The sequence below is a fragment of the Sapajus apella genome, unplaced genomic scaffold, assembly GCF_009761245.1.
Source record: "Sapajus apella isolate SASKATOON/1434 unplaced genomic scaffold, GSC_monkey_1.0 scaffold63, whole genome shotgun sequence".
In the NCBI taxonomy this organism is placed as follows: Eukaryota; Metazoa; Chordata; class Mammalia; order Primates; family Cebidae; genus Sapajus; species Sapajus apella.
Genome location: NW_022437003.1, coordinates 4948273 through 4968415, shown reverse-complemented (window position 1 = coordinate 4968415; position 20143 = coordinate 4948273). Strand labels below are relative to the sequence as shown.

Genomic DNA, 20143 nt, shown 5'->3' with positions numbered 1-20143 from the left:
ACTAAATATTTGTCAAATCTGATTATGCCGACTGCTTCATCAGGCAAAGGCTTTGCGTGTTTTCTGAGTGTGAGGCCCCTTTCTTAAATGTCAACTGGCCAGATCCACCTCCAACAGAGTAGTTATGCTTTTACTCTCTGCTGCTTCAGCCTAAACATGACAAAGAAATATAATAAGTTTACATAATCACAGAAGCATCAATATACAGTTTATAAACTGGGAGGGGGGATGACCTTATTTGTATCCAGTCCATGCACAATACGGGATACACCTATGGGGCCTTAGATTCCCCTGAAGTAACTTTAAGTCTTCCTAGGGGTCTGCCACCGACAAGGTGAGAACTGCTCATATAGGGTGCATGTAATTGTGGGGTTGCTGCCTGCTCCGTGCATCTAAAGCAAAAATACGGCATGAAATCAGTGGAAAGCTACCTGCCTGAACTGATGTGTTCTGAATCATTGTGGCCCGTGTTCAAGAGGCCATGCTCTTAATTGTTCTGGATTCACTGGGGATGATAACACTGTCTCTTCCTCACTGTGCAATGCAAGTATTGCAAGCCTTCTTGATTAATGGACACAGCAAGCTTTAAAAAATTAAATACGGTAAATTATCAGTAGATTCACAGTGATGTTAACCTGACTTGAACTCAAAATCTAAACTTGGTTTCAATTTGGCTCATATTTGTCAGTGTTTCTAGGCAGCCTAATTTGGTTTGGATGTTTATTTTTAATTTGGTTCTGGATAGCACTGTGGGATGAACATATTTCCCAAAAGGAAACAAATAATGTTAATTCCAAGGGACTTCACACTTAGCTGCAATGCATTCTCTGGAATACAAGAGATAGTAAAGGGAGCAGAAAATGTGTGTCCATTTTTTTCTTGCCACTGAGTCAAAACTCATTGTGAGGTGGCCTCAGACCCTCTTCCAGGCTCACAAGCCCCTGGTCTGGCCCCTGTTGGTGTCTCTCCTGCATTTCCCAGTAGGTTCTGCCTTGCTTTCTGTACTATAGCCATATTGTTTCCCTTTCATTTCTTTGTGCTCACAATGGTCCCTCCCACCCCAGGGCCTTTGCACATGCTCTTCAATACCTTCTTCCTTTTCACCCTCTTACTTATCCTTGAGAACTCATCCTTGAGAACTCAACTCAGAGGACTGTGCCTCTCAGGAAGTTTTCTCTGAAATCCCTACTGTGGTCAAATCCCTCGTTCCTCCCAACATAGCTTCTCCTAACACCTGTATCTCTAGCCTTCTTTGCACTTTTCATAGTTTCTACTTTCCATTTGTTTGCGAAGTTTTTTTGGATGTCTCTGAATTCCCCCAGAGCAGTTACCGTATCTATATTTGTTTGCCACTGTCTCCTCAATCCCTGAGGCATTGCTTGGGGAGCAATAGAGAGCCTCAATAACATGAGGTGCCTCCTTCATTTGCTGAATGAACAAATCAAATATATATTGTTATTTTTAACATTTTAATGATCATAATTGATAAAGGGAAAGGAAAGAAGTAACTGAGATATCCTAGCATAGCTAGAGGCAGAGTGGCATGATGAAGAGACTGGATTTTAGAGCAGGGAAAAACTAATAACGAGCGTTTTTCAGGCACGTGACACTGAGCCAACCATTTAACTTCTCTGAGCCTCAGTTTCTCCATCTGCTAAATTGTAATAATAATGTCTATCTCAAAATATTTTTGTGAAGATTAAATAAGATACAGAAGAAAAAACGTTGATTGGCTTCTTTCCATTGATTATCTTCTTACATTTTCTTTGCAAAAGACAAAGTGTGAAATCTGGCAGGTGTGGAATAACAGCCAACGGCCCAGCCTTGCTGGCCGGTGTTCAGAACTCCCCTTCTAACACATTCGACTTCTCCTGGGGGCAGAATGAGCAGGTTTTCAATAGCAAGATGCAGGATGAGCTTTCTAAAGACACGCGTGCCTCAGGAGCTAGGCGCCACGTGATAGGTTTCTCCCTTAATTTAAAGACACTTTGGAACAACTGATTACCAGCAGCCATTTTTATAGATGAACCATCGTGGCTTTCGACAGCATGTCTTCATTTATGTCTTTGTTTCCGTCTTTCTAAGTTAGTGTGTCATTTTGGAAAAAGTTTCAAAATAGCTTTGGAAACAACTTTAAAATAGCATCCAGCGATTCCATTTATTTTTAAGTTACAAACAGGTCAAACTAACCCAGGCTGTCGGAAGCAAGCACAGTGGTGACTCAGAGCAGGGACTGTGGCCAGAGGGAGCAGGAAGGGGCTGGGGGTATGCTGTTTATTGAGCTTGGTACTGGTGACTTTCTTTCTTCCTCCTTCCATATTTTCCCTTCTCTTTCCAGCGCTAACCTCTGCAGAAGCACATGTGTACACACACACAGACACACACACACATCTTTCAGTCACTCATGGTGATGGCCTGCCAGCTTCTGATACTCACATCTAACCCCACTTGTTCACAACTCTAATTTGTCAAGATCCAGACTCTCGAACTTTCCCCTGTCCTTAGCAAAAAGAATTTGTTGTAAAATCTTTAATAACTTCCTATCTCAGACCTTTAGCATTCCCTTCCCCTTTTCTAGACACATGCATGCACGCCCTGTATCTCCATGCCCATCCCCATCCTGGTCCCTCCTACCAGGATGCAGGCTCTGCAGAGCCAGGGATCTTCCCGTCTTATCAGCTCTCCCCTTCCGCACCTCCCTCTGGTCCAGCAGTGTGCGTGGCACATAGGAACATGGTTGATTGTTACTGACTCAGGGGAGGACTGAATAAACATCAAACCCTGTTTTGTTCTTGCCTCTGCCTTTTCTCTGTTACCAAGTCCCCACCCTGTACCCAGGTCCGATATGATGCCTCCTTTCCGGATCTCTGCTGTAAAAATCTTCTCTTTACACTGTTCTCCCGAGCCTGATCCTTAACTCACTCTGCCAGCCCCGTGAGGGAATTCAACCCCGCTGCACCCTGGCACTTGCACAGGGGCTATTTGATAATTTACCATATTTAATGTCTCCCATCTGCTGCCGGTCCTCCAGGAGCTAACTCAGGCCCAGGGTGATGCACACAGCCTGTCCCCTCGCTTCCTGTGCTTCGCCCCACCCTCCACAGCCTGGCACCTCCTGACGCCCACCACCTGCCTGTGCTTCCACCTGCCACCTGCCTCTTACTCCCTCACAGTGGGCCCCACCCACCGGCCAAGATACTCCCTGCACCCCAGCCCTGTGGGTGTGACCAGCAGCTTGGCCTGCCGAGTCCCCATCCAGCAGGCAGCTCTAAGGGCTCCAGGTCTGGCCAATTCCACCTGCCAGGTATCACTCCTCCAAGCTTCCATCTTCTCCTCACTCACTCCCCTAGTTCAGGCCCCATTATTTCTCCTGGACTATGACAATAGCCTCCTTCCAGGCCTGAGGGTTTTCTGTTATCCACTGATTTCCAACTGATCGTTGTATTATCTTGACAATTTCAAATACAAACCAATGTTGAGATTCACTCAAGGTAGTTAGCAAAATATTAAGGGAAATATTAAAGAAAGTAGTGACCCCGACATGATTGATGCCATCAGGTAGTGACCCTGATATGATCAACGCCACAAGCCAGGAAGACGCTGAGTGAGCACAGACTTTGTGTAATGTACACAGTTAGATGAAGATGGTCCAAGACATGGCCTCCAGCTCTCTGAGACCCACAGTCTGTGGGGTGATGGCACAGCACAGGGGCTACTTGGCAAGTGCGATTCAGTGCCAGACGGGGGGAAGGAAGGAAGCCCTGCATGCTCACAAGATGAAAACAGAGATGAGAAAATAGATCAGCAAGGCGCCTTGGAGAACAGGAAGGATGATGGCATATCAGGCTGTGACCTTCAGCATAGCCAGGCAGGCCCTCCTGTCCTCTCCACCGGACACAGACACCCTAGCAGAGTCCCTCACCCAAAGCAGATGCTCAGGGAATATGCAGGGAACAACTGAATGACTCTAGTACAACCCCTCTTATTTTATGTAAGAGAAATATCAGAGAAAACTGAGGCCCTCAAAAGTTAAATGATTTGCTAAAAAGTCATAAAACTGGTTGGTGCACAACCAAAGCCTACATCTGCCTCCCAACCCTGAGCTCTTTCCTCCACACTGAAGGGCTGACCTTAACCTTTCCTTGTCTGAGCTAATGAGCCCAGTTTATTTGATCTTGCCTTTCCATGTCACTTTTTATCCCTTGAAACATATTCCATAGCAAAAGAGCAGGATGTGCAATTCTTAGCATGGAAAATAAACTATTATCTCTTTGAAAAAGTTCATTATAAAAATACAGAGCATATTTTTATTTAGAATACTGCTTTTGTATTTAATTATTAAATATGCGATAGATATAACCGCATATGGTGCCATATAGCTAGAAAGAATTCTTTACACACTTTGATGTTCTCCCGTTGACTTTTCTCATATTGACGGGGTATCATGAACTAAAACATGGCATTTTTCCATAAAAGATGTCTGTATCTCTGTCACACACTGTATCTCCCGTGTAATGTGAGCTTTCATTATTATTTTATTTTATTTATTTATTTATTTATTTTTTGAGATGGAGTTTCGCTCTTGTTACCCAGGCTGGAGTGAAATGACATAATCTCAGCTCATCGCAACCTCTGCCTCCTGGGTTCAAGCAATTCTCCTGCCTCAGCCTCCCGAGTAGCTGGGAATACAGGCACGCGCCACCATATCCAGCTACCTTTTGTATTTTCAGTAGAGATGAGGTTTCACCATGTTGACCAGGATGGCCTCAATCTCTCGACCTCGTGATCCACCCGCCTCGGCCTCCCAAAGCGCTGGAATTACAGGTGTGAGCCACCGCGCCCGGCTTAATGTGAGCTTTCAAAGCACACACGTCAACATGTTTTTATGTTGTTTATTTTTATTGTAGTGAAATATATACAACACAAAACATTCCACTTTACCCATTTTAACACACGACTCATTGGCATTAAATACGCTGACAATTTTGTGTAACACTGCTGCCCATCTCCAGAACTTTTTAATCATCCTAAGCAGAAACTCTGTACCACTTTAATCATAACTCCCTATTTCCCCCCATTCAGCCCTGAAAATCATCATTCTATTTTCTGCTTCTGTGGATTTGACTCCCCTAGGTAGCTCATATAAGTGGAATTAGATGGCATTTGTCCTCCTGTGTCTGGCTTGTTTTATTTAGCATAATGTTTTCAAGTTTCATCCATGTTGAAGCATCTGTCTTTTTAAAGCTGAATAGTATTTCGTTGTGTATACACCTCATTTTGTTTATCTGTTCATCTATCAGTAGATTAAGTTGGTTCTACCTTTCGGCTCTTGTAAATAATGCTACTATGAACACTAGAATACAAGTATCTGCTTGTGTCTCTGATTTCAATTCCTTCAGCATATACCTAGCAGTGGAATGGCTGCATCATATGATAATTCTCTATGTAGCTGTTTGAGGTACTGTGACACTGCTTTCCAGAGTGGCGGCACCATTTTACATTCTTACCAGCAATGCATGAGAGATTCAATTTCTCCACTGCCCTACCAACACTGGTCATTTTCCGGGGTTGTTGTTTTAATAATCATCATCATGGGTGTGAAGTGTTGTCTCATTGTGGTTTCAATTGTGTGTGTGTGTGTGAGAGAGAGAGAGAGAGAGGGAGAGAGACAGAGAGACAGACAGACAGACAGACAGACAGGGAGAAAGCAGCCGACTCTCTCTGGGCTGGAAAAGACCTCTATCATTACATCCTGAGCCCTATCTTCTTGAGAAGGCCAGGACCTCAGTCCCCAGAGAGAGGATAGAATTCTTGATCTCAGCCCAGACACCATGTGCAAGTTCACAAGAGTTTACAGAAGCATGTTAAGCTGAGAAGCTACCCTCCTTCCAGGTTTTTTCAGACTCACTTCCTAAAGATTCTTCAGAGCCCTGAAGAAAAGGAGAGAGGGAAGCAGGGAAGAGGAGACAGGAGAATTAGGGCGTACATCAGAGCTCAGCATGGCCAAGGAGAGGGAAAGTGCCCAAGTATCATTATCAAGGGAAGGAACTGGGCTTCTCTCACTGAGTTACCAAAGCGAATTGTACAACAGCCAGGGCCCAGCCCAGACTCAAAGATAGAATCAGATATTAACAAAGGAGAAATGTACAATCTGGGTAAGGTTACCAGGGAGGTCAGAGCCTCTAAGATTAGGATCTGGAGTGAAATAGAGGCAAAACAACAGGAAACAAGGTCAAAAACTGGAAGGCTTGATTTTGGCTTCTAAATTGGGATCAGTTACACAGGAAATAAAATGCAAAAAAAAAAAGAAAAAAAAATCGAGAGGCAGTAGGGTTCCAGGTCACTGGCTAAGCCCAGTTAAGTGCAAAGTAGCAGGCTGGCAGCTTCACGCTGGGCTCCCCAACATCCCTGGCTCTACCCAGTGGTTTATCTTCTTCCATTCAACAAATGACCCTTCCCACAGGCTTTGCCACTGTCCCCCATGAGACCATAACACACTCAAGGTCTTTCTAAGCAGCAGTTAGGCAAACCAGACCATGGATTCTCCAGTTTTTCAATGGGGTAAGCAGAGAAGTCAGAGAAAACAAAGAAATCAGAGCTTCCATCCCCAGATGGATCTGCTCCACATCTGAACTAAGATGAGAAAAGTTTTAAGACTAGTGGGGTCACAGACCCCAGAGGTACATTGACAGTGAATATGGAAACTCTGTGTGGTAGGTGGGCTTCTCAGATGAATCCCAAGACCCCCACCTCCTGATGTGCATGCCTGCATCTATATCATTTTCCCCCCTTGAGCATGGGAGGACCTGTGAATATGAGAGTTAGCACCCCAGGCAAAAGGGAGATTCTCCTGTTTGGGCCTGGCTTCATCAGGCCAACCTTTAAAAGGTGAAGCATCAGAGACACCTTCTCCCACGAGCCTGGAAAGAGACCAGGCTGTGCTGTGATCTGTGAAAGGAGATCTCATAACAAGGAACTTCTGGCAGCTGAGAGCATTCCCCAGCCTTGGGATGTGCTTGGAAGATGACCCTGAGCTTCAGATGAGATCATAGCCTCAGCTGACACCTTGCTACCAGCCTGGTAAGAGTATGCGTAGAAGACCCAGCCTGGGCTTCTGACCTTCAGATAATGTGGTTAAATGTGTAGTCCTCCGTTACATAGCAATACAAATCAATCCACCTTGCCTACCTGATGGAAGGCAGACGTAGGTTTACCCTGAACCTCAAGTTTCTTTGATGTGCTCCGTGATGCACAACAACAGATCAACACACACATCAGAGATTCATAAATTCACACAAGGCCTTAAAGAGCGTGTCTTCCAACCCTCAGAGAGGTTTAAGTGACTTGCTCAATGACATGCTACCAATTAGTGGCAAATATGGTGGTGAATCTTAATCATTCCCGTACCTGGAAGTAAATAGTAAAATGTGTCAAGGCTCCAGAGCACTCAAAAATGGGAGGAATCTTAACCACCACCTTGTTGAAACCCCTCTGTTTGGGACAAGAGGAAACAGGCATGGAAGATTAGGGAGTTCCCGGTGCTCTTTCCGATTCCCAGAGCTACATCAAACCAGCAGGTGCAGCCCCGCGACAGATAACCATGCGCAGACCATTGCCCTTCTAAACAGAAATCGGCAGGCACCGAAAATGGCTGCCTGCCCACTGATCCCCAAAACAAAAATCAGCAGCAAGATGCATCAAAGATAAAGAGCTTCCCTGGCTGACAACCGAGTTGTTCCCAGCTCTCCCAGCCCACAGGAGACAGAGTTACCATGTGGCTACTCCTTGCCCGGGCTTTCTCCTCTGCAGGAACCCTGGGCTACACTGAAGGAGAAAGTGGGGTGTTCTGGGGGATAGAAAGAGGGGCAGGCATGTTCGGCTTCTTTTTTGGAAGCTTAGAAACAAAAGAAAATATTGCAGCTTTGTTAGTTAAGGACGTTTTGTGGAGGTTGATGTGTGCCAGTCAGATTTGAGAAGGGTGTGTGTGTGTGTGTCCAAGTAGCCTGTCAGAGCCTCATTTTCCAGGATGCAAGTCTCCCCCAACTGATAACACTCTAAATAACAGGTGAGTGACTCCTGGCAGGAAGGAGATTGTCTGACCTCATTGTTTGCCTTTTTCCCCCCTCTTTGTTCTTCACAAATAAAGGTTTTTTAATAAACTGAAAGGTCCTCCGCTCTTGCCTGATGATAAAATGAAAGGAACCAGTGAGGTATGGTACAACGTGGCAGCAAAAAAGGAGAAGCTCATCAGAAAATAACAAAGGTGCAAGTTAAAGATAAGGCAGCTGTCAGAGATTAATCCTGCCAGCCTGATTGTTTTCTTTAATACCAAAGCCTGCAATAGCAAGCGATAAGTTTGCTGAGTAATTTGGTTTTTGGTGAGGAAATAAAATTCAGGTAGGCCCCATAATTGATTTCCTTTTTTTTTTTTTTTTTAAGTTTTCTAAACATTAAACAACAACAACACAAAACCCTGCCTTGGCTACACCTTTTTTCTCCCAGCTGCACTGCCAGTGCGCCGTCCTCCTGACCATCCCCCACCCACCGCCCTTCCTTGATCCCAGAATTTCCAAAAGTAGGGAGGAGCGAGAAAGAGAAGTTCCCATCTCTCAGCATCAGCAGGTGCAGTTTACACGAAATCCTCAAAGTCACGTCTATTACAGACTAAATTATGCCCCATCTCCCTCACAGCTAAAAGATGTTGGCGTCCTGACCCCTTATAGTTCAGAACGTGACCTTATTTGAAAATAGGGTCTTTGCAGAGGTAATCAGGTTAAAATCAGGTCATTAGAGTGGCCTCATCCAACCCGACTGGTGTCCTTATAAAAATGGGAAATTTGGACGCAGATACACACACGGTGAATGCCATGCGGAGACGAAGCCAGAGATCAGGGTGACACTCGTACAAGCCAAGAACTGCCAAAGATCTCCCATAAACCACAGAAGCAAGGAGAAAGGCATGGAAAAGACTCTCCTTCGGAGTCTTCAAAAGGAACCAACCCTTCTCTTTAAAGGAGTAATAAGTACATTAAAATTAAGTTAGAATAGGCTCTAATCCAGCATGACTGGTCTCCTTATAAGAAGAGATGAGGACAGAAACACACAGAGGGAAGACCCTATGAAGACAGAGGGGAAGATGGCATCTGCAAGCCGCGTGGAGAGGCCCCAGGAGAAACCAACCCTGCCTACACCTTGATCCCGGACTTCTGGCCCCCAGAGCCAGAAGACAGTACGTTTCTGTTATTTAAGCCACCCAGGACCATCTGGTTGGTACCACCTTGTTATGGCAGCCCTTGGAAACCGACACGATGTCTAGCTTTAATATTTGCAAGCAGCAAGAAACCCTCACCTTTAACTTGAATGTCACATTAATCCAAGTTCTCATTTTCTTCACATCCTAGACCCCATCAGCTTCTTACAGTATTAAGCACATTACTCAAGAAGTCAGTCGAGGGGAAGTGGAACCTTAGGCAAATCCCTATCCCTTCCTTCTCTGTGTGAGCAGATTGGAGTACCTTCCCCCTTAAAACATCAGGGCATTTATGGACATGGACACTACTCACAGGGTCTTTGCCACATGCACGAACTCAGTCACTGCTCCTTCATTTTCCAGGTGTGTTGGTAGCCCAGAGCAGTCACCTTGCTGATCACAGGGTACACTGAGAAAATGGCTTGGAGGTGGGGTGCTGCACCAGCAGTCCCAAATGTCAGGCAAAATGCTCGCTCTCCAGCGTCTCATCAGAGCGTTACAAAATCCATGTTAGCTCTTTTAGACCAGAGCTTTGCCTGCTTCAAACTTTAATTGCACAGGAATGAATCCACGTGGAAACCTTGTTAAAATGTTGATTCTGATTCGGGAAGTCTGGGCCGGGGCTGCCGGGGCTGTGTTTCTAACAGGCGCCAGGTGATGCCGATGACGCTGAGCTAAGGCCTGAGCCACACCTAAGGTGCAAGGTTGTAGATCATGATAGCGTAGAGGTGTGGGGAAGGTGTCTCGTGAAAGGGGATGCCTGTGGTTGCTCAGAGGCAAAGCTTTAAGTGGCCACAAAACTCCACATACTCAGAGGTCTCTGGGTTGGGGAAACCTTTAGCAGGGTCAGAGAAACAGAAACAGAACAGGAGCCATGAGTAGGGATGAGGCTGGGAGGCTCTGCAATGAGAATGCAGCGTGCACACGCGCACCAGGAAATGTGCTAGTAGGCAGGGCCAGCATGAGCAGAGCCTTATTTATTGTGACAAAATGAACAGCCCCCAGGTTGCTCATCCAGCAGCTAATTTCTCATCTTATCTATTATGTGAATGAGATGGGAAAACAGTTTCCTGTTTCTCACAGGTATCACTGACATGAAAGGTACTCAGCGAATTCCCTGGAAAGCCATGCCGTCGCATCCATCCGCCGGCTTCCTGGTTTCAAGCGGAGGAGCTGATGCAGCCAGGGCGGCTCCCAGATGGAGAAGCCAGTAAAGAGGCTTCTTTGCAGATGCCCTCCTGTTAATATCACCTTGGAGAATGACTGAGGAGCTGACAGGTCTTTTTCGGCTGTAATATTCCATGGCAGATATTCCTTGAGGCCCAAGTGATTGTCCTGGGAGTGGCTTTGAGGCTTTCCTTAGTCTGCTTTCAAGTTGGCTGTGTGATGGAGTCAAGGATCCCCTGCTGGAAGGGAGGCCCAGCTAGCAGCCACCACCTCCTCCTTCCACCTGTCCTCCCATCCACACAACGAGCTCTAACAGCCCTACACCCCCACCTTCCCAAAGCACTAGCAATCACGTATCTTCCCCAGGAGAGGGATGCTGCCCTGTTCTGGTATAACCGAGAGTGCCTGGGAGAAATTATTGGCATTTGTTTCAACTCTCTCTTATTGACAGTGAAGAAACTGAGGTCCAGCATGGTGGGCAGATTTGCCCAAGGCCACCTAGTTGGTAAAGAGCTGAGCCTTTTGAAGCCATATGGTGATCAAGTTCTCATGGAAAGGCAAGTCCCAGATAGGAATCGGTGTTGGGTGTAGGAATCTGAAGAGGATGGATACTCAGAAAAATCCTCCTGACTTGGGGGATTCATATTTTGCCCTGGAAAGAAAACACATCTGACCACAGTTTCTGATGGAGAGACACAGAAGTGGAGAGTCCACAAGAGAGGTTCCAACTTGGGTCCCTTGTTAACAACATGGTGGGGGGTGAGGGGGAGTAAGAATGCAGATGCCTGAGCCTCACTGCGGAAAACTGAATTTGAATCTCTCAGGCTTCACAGCCCCTGTGAGCTTGTTAGAAATGCAGACCCTCAGACCCCACCTGGCCTAGTGAATCACAACCGGGGTGGTTTCTGTGCTTGAAGTTTGAGACGCACTGCTTGAGCTACTCAATGGAACCACCTGATGTCTGGGCCCCACCCCAGGTCAAACACATTAGAATCTCCAGGCAGTGTGGACCGCCACGGGTGGTTTCTAGAAAGGCAAGGACCATGGAGAAGAGAGCAGGGCACATGATATGAGCTTAAAGGCATTAGAGACAAACGGACCTGAAATCATATTTTGCAAAATCCCCAGGCACAGTGAGGAAAAGACATGTGGATGAAGACGTGGAGGCCGGGGAGGCCTGGTCCTGCCTCAGCCTCTGTCTGTCCCCCAGTGATGTGGCCTGGAACAGACCACGGCTGACTCAAGAGAGGAAGATCTGAAGTCTGATGATTCTGTGTCCACCTTGAAATAGGGCAAGAGCAGAAAAATGACTTTTAAGTCCCAGTGTGCTGTGCTGGATAAGTAGGAGTAGTCCTATGGTGGGAACGTTTGCGTCCCTCCAAAATACACGGGAAAATGTAATCCCCACTGCATTAAGAGGTGGGGCCTTTAAGAGGTGATTAGGTCATGAGGGCGCCTCACTCAGGAATGGAATTAAGGCTCTCATAAAAGAGGCTTCATACGGGGCCCTTTTTGCCCTTCTGCTATGTGAAGATGTGGCAAAAAAAAAAAAACAAAAAAAAAACACTATCTTAGAAGAGAGCCAACCCTCACCAGACACAGACCACCAGCAGCATGGTCGCATGATCTTGGGCTTCCCAGCCTCCAGAACAGTGAGAAATTAATATACCAGTTATAAATTGTCCAGGCTGAGATATTTTGTTACAGCAGCACAAATCAACTAAGACAAGAAGGTTATGAGGTAGGCAGTACCTAAGAGATGATAAAATTAAAACAAGGTTCCAAGAGTTGTGTCACAGCCGTGTGACCCCGGGCAAATTCTGTAACCTCTAGATTGCTCATCTGTTAAATGAGGAGAAGAATCGCTAATTATGAAGTCACTGTGACCTGTCAGGAACTAAACGTTGAAAGCTCTTGACAAAGTTTCTGGTACCTACACTCAAAAATAGTAGAAAGAATTAATGGCAACTCACTTTCAACTGCCTGGTCATTCTGAGTAAGATTTAAGTTAGTAGAAGGCAGATGAGATGTGAACCATAACCTCCTTGCAGAATGAAAACCTGATGTCGTGGTTTATCAGCAACTCTCCCAACTATGGAAGGCTGTTACCTCTGTCTCCTCCATGCAAGCCTTGTTTAACCCACCACAGTGGTTTCCCACAAATGTGTATACACACACACACACACACACACACACACACACACACACATTCCTGGGAAATATACATATAAAAGAAATATATATATGTAATATATAAATAGAAGAAGAACAATGATAAAGAATATACACAATAACGTGGGAAGGCATGCAAATCAAAAAGGCGTTGACTGATAGGGAAAAGGGAGCAAGGAACTAGGTTGAAATTATGCGGAAGGCCCTCTAGATAAATACGAGACTGAAAAGACAACTAATTGAAGAATGAGAGAGTTTTCTTAACCAGTGCTAGCTGAGTAAAAATATAATTATCTTTGATTCATGAAGATTGCTACAATATGACTCATTTACCAAAACAGTTACTAGCAGAATTACACTTGTTACTGTGAGAAGACCACGTGGGAGCGAAGGGCTGTAGTAAATACCAAATGTGTTTGGTATTTCACAATGGCACCTGGAAGGAGAGTTCTGTTTCCTGCTCAGTGGTTCTCTGTGATGCTGCTGCTCTCAGCAGGGCCACCTGCCATTAGCAGGAGCACAGAGACCTTCCTGTGAGACGGGAAATGCTAATGTAAGTGCTCCTCGCCAGGTTCTAGGAGAATCTCAACTTTCCCAGCCTGAACACACAGCATCTAGATCCCAAACTTCTTATTTGCTACAAGTGAAGCTAGAGCTCCCAGGCCACTGTGCCCTTGATTTTTATGCATATTGAGTTGATGTCTCTTTCGCCAAAGACTGCCCACACACCAAGAACTTAGAATATATTCATGTCTGTTTATTAGTTGTCCGATGGCTCTAAAAAGGGGAAACTTGCATTTTTATAATCAAATATTTTCTCTCTAGCTCAAACTGTTGTAGGCTTGCGTGTTCAACCCATAGAGCAGAGCTGCTTAAAGGTTCAAACCTTCAACAATTATTGGAAGCTGACTGCTGGGATGATGCACTAAAATGAGTGGAAGAGAGTGGGCAGGGCACCCTCAGAGGGAGAAGGGACCTCACCGGTGTTCTGGCCCAAACTGTTCTAAGGCCAGATGTGGCTCCAGGAAGTACGTGTGTGTGAGTGATGAACACAGCCATGTGTTCTATAAAAACACAATGAAAGGCATGGGAAGAGATAAGAAGATGCATTTCTCACATAGCAGAAGAGCTCTGCAGGGAGAAATGTACAGAAAAAGGCAGCAGCAAACGGTCCTGCAAGCATAAGAGTAATGAAAATAAATGCAGCTTACAAGCCTAATGAAGAACATTTCAGAGCAGGTTGAGACCCTAACTGATACAAATGAGGATCATTAGCTTCCCTGGGCTCTCCTGTTCAGTGTAGGACAAGAACCATGCAAATAGAAGGAGATGACCAGGGCTCTGATGATAAAATTATAACCCCACACCAGACCTGGGTCTTATAATGAGAAGAGCCATGTTCATCTCCAGTCTCAAAGCCACTTGAGGGCCTGAAGACCATCAATATAGATGATGCTTAGCTGTCCTCATCCAAGGATAACAAATGTTTTCAGAACCACCCACTTCTGTTCCCCCCAGTATGTATAATACTTCCACAAGGCCTGGAAGCTAAAGAAGATTCCAGATATGCATCTCTTTCAGGCTGAGATCAACCACACTATTTATGATTATGAAGGGTCTACTACATGCTAAGCCTTACAGTAAGTACTTTGCATGCATTGTTCCATTTATCCCAACCACAGGCCTGGGAGGTAAGTATTATCAATAGTATGCCCATTTTAATGATAAGGATAACAGAGGCTCAGGGAAATTGGGCAACTTGCCCAAGGTCAAACAGTAACTGACAAGTCAGAGACTAAAGCAGAAAGCCAACTTTGGTAGGTTGTTTTTAGGATCAACTCATTATGGAGAGGTGACAAAAATGGCAATGAGCAGCCCTGTCAGAGCAAACACAAAATGAAGAATTACTCTGTGAAAGAAAGGACTCATTCCAGGGCCCAGAGACAGAAAAGAACTTGGGAGATGTGAGGCCCTTCTAAGTGTCTATTACTGACTAATTATCAGCCCTCAAGATGTGAGGTAAGATATCAGGGACTTTGATTCTCCTTCACATGATCTATCCACATGGCTGCTTGGGCTTCCTCCAACATGGCAGCTAAGTTCCCATGGGAATGTGATGGAAGCTACCAGTCTTTTTAATGGCAAAGCATGGAACTGGCGCAGTGTTGCACCACCACTGTACTCTTTTGGTCGACGCAGTCACAAGCCGAATCCTAATTCAGTGGGAGGAATGACACAGAGTTAAACAAACAAACAAACAAAAAGCCAGTGTGGTGGAATCACAGTTGATTAGGGATGAAGGAGCAAGAAAAGGAAGGGTTGTGGTACCTGGTGATAGGAGAGAGATTTTGCAAGGGTTTTTTGGCCATGTAAAGGACTTTGAATTTCATGCTAAGTGCAGAAGAAACCTTTATTCCTTTTTCACCCTTGCTCTTATCTCAACTGTGGTAGGAAATTAATAAAAATGAACACTGGAGGGATTTCATCTTAAGTTCACAGAGCAAATCCGCATGCACATAAGATGCATCTAATTCAGGCATTTAATGATTGTAAGGTATTGGTAAACTGTCGTCTTCATATATAAGCTCCCCCAAAATGTCATCTGTTGCTGAGGGACCCACATAACATGCCAGATTTCCAAGCTTCAGGAACAATGCCAGTCTACCTCCGCAGGTGCCATACCAGGTACTGCCACACCATTTTCGCATGCGGAATGACTGTTGCTTGTTTTTTTTTTACCCGTCACCCTCACATACTTTATACTCCTGAACACAAAAAAAGTCAATAGCCCTTCAGTTTGTTAATTACCAACCAGCTTGTCTTTATTTAAACACTGCTTTGAGGTCAGGGTGTTTTGCTGTGCCCATACAACTGAATCACTGGGTCCAACATGACTCCCCAGTGTTTTGGTGTCTTCATTGGTTAGAGAACTGGATTTCTTGGTGCCAGTTAGAGTCATTCAGTGAGGAAAAAGTGAAGAGGAATAACTTCCCTCCATTGCTAAAGCCAGAACTTGTCTGTACAACGAGTGTAAATGCTATAACACACGGGAGAGTAGGATGATGCTATTCAACACATTAAATACCTTCTGAGCTGAGGTATCAAGACAAGTCAGACATACTCCAAATTTTTGAGTTTCTAAGAATAGAGAAAGGAATTATCCACAAATATGCTTTATTTCCATACAATGTGGTAAGTATAGTGATACAGGGGTTCAAAGGGTACAATGAGATTCTAGAGTTGGGGACTCGAGCTGAGTTTTTGGGAGTGATGAACCAGGATAGACTTCATAGCAGAGGTAATTTGGGAACAGAATTTAGGAGGAGTGGCAGTTAATAAAAGTATTCAGACAGACAGAAAATTGGGGAAAAAAAAAAGAAGGCTCATTTGTGTGAGAGAGCTAGGTAAGTGTCCGTTTTGAGAAGCGGGTTGCATGAGACAGCAATATTCCTGGGATATAACTTTTTTTCTAAACAAATCTTGCCTCAGGTTTATTTGTACAAATAGCACAGAAGGATCCCAGCCCCATCCAGATGGCAGCCCAGGGGAGTTGCACCAGTCTTCTGTCCTCACGTTGGCAGATAGAGATGTCTACTCTGAAGCCTTTGGCCGGCACAGCCTGAGCCCCTTGGCAATGCGGGCATGAGCATGCTTCCCAAACTTGGGGTGGGCAACGTAGGCAAGTTGCCAAGCTTGCGGCTGACACCCCTTGGGATCTTGGGCTTAACCTCCTTGAGCTTTCCGAGGGCCCTGATGGCCTTGGCATTGTTGACCTGCATCTTCTTTAGGCCCTTCTTCTTGTGCTTCTTGGCAAAGCGCATGTTCCTCAGGAACTTGGGGTCCACCCCCTTAAGAGATTCATATCTTTGTGATTGGGGTTTCTTGATGCCATTTCCATGCCATTTTCAGGACTGGTTGTGTGTGGGGTGGTTCTTGCACTGGGCCATGTCTGCACCTTAGGGTACATCTCCTGAAGTGCCTAGAGCCGGAAGTAGCATATAACTTTAACGCAAGTTGTGGCAAGGGACAAAAAGGAAAAAAACAGTGGGCAGATCACAGAGGGCTGTGTATGCTATGTTAAGGAACTTTGTATTTATGCTATAACTATAAATGATTTTTAAGGAGAATGACTTGATCAGATTTTTATTTGGATAAATTATTCCTGTAGAAATATAAAGACAGACAATATTGAGGCAAGACTGAAAGGCAGAGAGACCAGTAGGAGGTACTGACTCAATAGCACACGTTTGTTACATAGGTAAACTCATGCCGTGAGAGTTTGTTGTACAGCTAACTTCATCACCCAGGTACTAAGCTTAGTGCCCAACAGTTTTCTTTTCTGCTCTTCCCCTCCTCCCAGCCTTCACCCTCAGGTAATCCCCAGTGTGTGTTGTCCCCCTTTCTGTATCCATGTGTTCTCATCATTTAGCTCCTACTTATAAGTGAGAACATGTAGTATTTGGTTTTCTTTTCCTGAATTAGTTTGCTAAGGATAATGGCCTCCAACTCCATCCATGTCCCTGCAAAGGACATGAACTTAATCTTTTCTACGGCTGCATAGTATTGCATGGTGTATATGCTCCACATTTTCTTTATCCAGTCTACCATTGATGGGCATTTAGGTTGATTCTGTGTCTTTTCTGTGGTGAACAGTGCTGTAATGAACACACACATGCATATCTTTATGATAGAATAATTTCTATTCCTTTGGGTATACAACCAGTAATGGGATTGCTACATCAACCAGTAATTCTGTTTTTAGCTCTTCTGAGGAATTACCACACTGCTTTCCACAGTGGCTGAACTAATGTCCACTCCCATCAATAGTGTATAAGCATCTCCTTTCCCAGCAACCGGGACAGCATCTGTTATTGTTTGACGTTTTAGTATTAGTAATTCTCACCGGTGTAAGAGACCTGTCTTATTAATAAGATAAGGAAATCTAATAGAAAAAGGCACAATTTGTGACACAAGATATAGAATGATATGAGAGGTTGGAATAAAGGGGTGGACCTTAAAACCTTATCCTCTGAGACTGGTGAGGGAGTGCTTATCTGGTGGCATCCCATTTCTAATGTTTTCTGAACCCAGGGCAAAAGGATAGATACTTGCATGTCTATATCCACATATTTAAATTTATAAATCAAGCAAAAACAATAGTCAAATACAATATGTTAGACAGATATTTTCAATAGACTATGCCTATCTTGACAAAAATACTTTCTTTAGGATTTGGGAAGCCAGCTTTTCACTTAGAGTTTTAGACTCCTCGGAGTTCTGTGCTAGAACTCTGACAGAGCCACCCCAGCCCATGACCCCATTCTCTTGTTTTCCTACTTCTGGCCCCACAGTACACCGCAAGAGACCTACAAAGACAGACGTGGACACCCACACCTGCAAGGCCACATCCCTCTGGAAACAGCCACTCCTTGGCCACCCTGTGAGACTAGAGATGCATCTACAGCGGGTTCAGCCATCCTTGGGAGAAAAGATTCTTGGAGAAGTCCGTGCAGGATCCACAAACAGGCTCGTGGCAATCTGTGAACAGAATTCTGAGGTTCTGGGTACTCATAGCATAGTATAGAAAAGGAAATGTAGTTCTGGGTGGGCATGTCCCCCTGAGCTTCACACACCCCTTGCCCTGTACAGAGAAGCCCAGGTGTGAGGCCAGAATGATGCTCTCTAAAGCTCAGGGCACAGGGCAGCTGCTCCACTTGCCCCAGCCTCGGGATGGTACAGTCCAGTAGCCTCCACGTTCTTGATGGAATGCTTTAAAAAAAAAAAAAAAAGCTAAAAGTGTTAGCCAGCACTGAAGCTGGTTGGGGATCCATCCAGAGGAACCAGTGCCACATCTCAGGTTGTGTTCTTTTAACTCCTGAGAAACATAGTATCCAAGTAGCTTGCCAGGAGAATTTGTTTTTTCACGTGAAGTAGAAGCACTCACCAGTCAAGCGAGCGTGGGTGAGAATCCCTGAGGTACTACAGATTGCAGGCATTTGCTTGGTAGGATTTTCTTTCCTACTCTCTGCCAATTTGAGTGGACTCCTAAAATTTGCTTTGTGCCAGAAGCATGAACTGGAAGGGGGAAAAAAGACATCACCACAAAACCCACTTCAAAAGCCAGAGAGCTCTTGAAACTGATTTCATCTCAGGAGTCCGCAGCAGTGCTGAAAGCAGGTCACCTTCAGAAAGAAATCTGTCCACCAAGAAAGCTGCAGAGCTTCATGAAGAGCTGGTGTTCTCCCCAGACATAAAGGTAAATCCAGGGCTAAATGGCATCCCTGGCCAACAGAAGCAGGAGCTTATAGAAAGAGGAATGTCCAGAGAACATTTTTTAAAATCTTAATAATTTTCTTTCCAAGGAAATGAACTATTTCAAAAAGGATAATGATGACATGAATTAAATAAAAGAGCAATGGCCACACACAAGTCATACCATTTTAAAAAATATTTTTATTCACGTGTAAAATGCTCTTCATGTTGCTTTAGGGATACTCTAGCTTCTCTTCCTGCATATTATACCTGAACAATGACGGAATGATGTTTTTTTAAAAAACAGTAGGATTCGGAAGACCTTTTCTACCACTAATTTTCTATAATGGCTGCTAGAATCTTATTATCTGCATTTTATTGCTATGAAAAGTAAAATATAGAGCAGTTAAGTGACTAACCAGTGAACAAGTGGTAGAATTGGAAATAGCACCCAATATTTCATCTGACCTATTAAATCATAGATCTTGCTAACCTAGAGGGGCCTCTTTTCACACTAATCTACTTTTGATTCACGGCTATTGATGTCCTGAACACTGACCTATTAGAAATCTATAATTAGTCAGCACCTAACTATATATTAGATTCTCTTAAGTAATTTCATTGCAAGAATAAGGGGGATGACACTGGAAACTTTCTGAAGAAATAAAACTATTTCTAAACCTTTGAAGACAGGTTAATTTATGACATGTTATCCCATGCACCATGTATCAATTTTTAAAAAGTTCTGGTTTAGAAAAGAAATGGTAAGGAAAATGTTTTAAGAAGTATTTAGATAAATTCACGCATAATGCATCCATCATGTATAGCCTACTATTAATTATCTCTGTTGTCCAAACCCTCTTGCACCAATTTACCCTCTCTGCAGCAATTATTATGGCCTACCTTATACCTAGATCACGTAAGCACATTCTACTTTCCCCTCTAAATTCTAAAGGTGGCGATTGTGTCCCATACATTTTTGTGTCTTCTGCAGTGCATAACAGTGCCACACTTGTGGTAGCAACAAGTTGTTGCTGAAAGGGAAAAAAATGAATATTTTGGATTATATCACTAAGCTTTTTAGATTGATGTCCAAGACAACCAGACCTACCCACTGGGTATGTCTCTAGGACCCCTGTCAAGGACAGAGCTCTGGATGAGATAAATTGCAGGTCTAAACCAACAGGAATTCTTGTGCTTTAAATTCGCAAACCAAACGAAGGATTGTACACTCTAGAAAGGCTGCTATCAGGATTAAAAAATAAAACAAAGTAGGTACAAATCCCTCCTTTAGTGTTCACT

At 44.4% G+C, this 20143-nt stretch overlaps 1 pseudogene; it reads right to left on the bottom strand.

Annotated features, from left to right (window-relative positions):
• Positions 1-16180: 16180 nt before the first annotated feature.
• On the bottom strand, positions 16181-16899 carry LOC116529798 (annotated as a pseudogene).
• Between the last annotated feature and the right edge of the window lie 3244 nt (positions 16900-20143).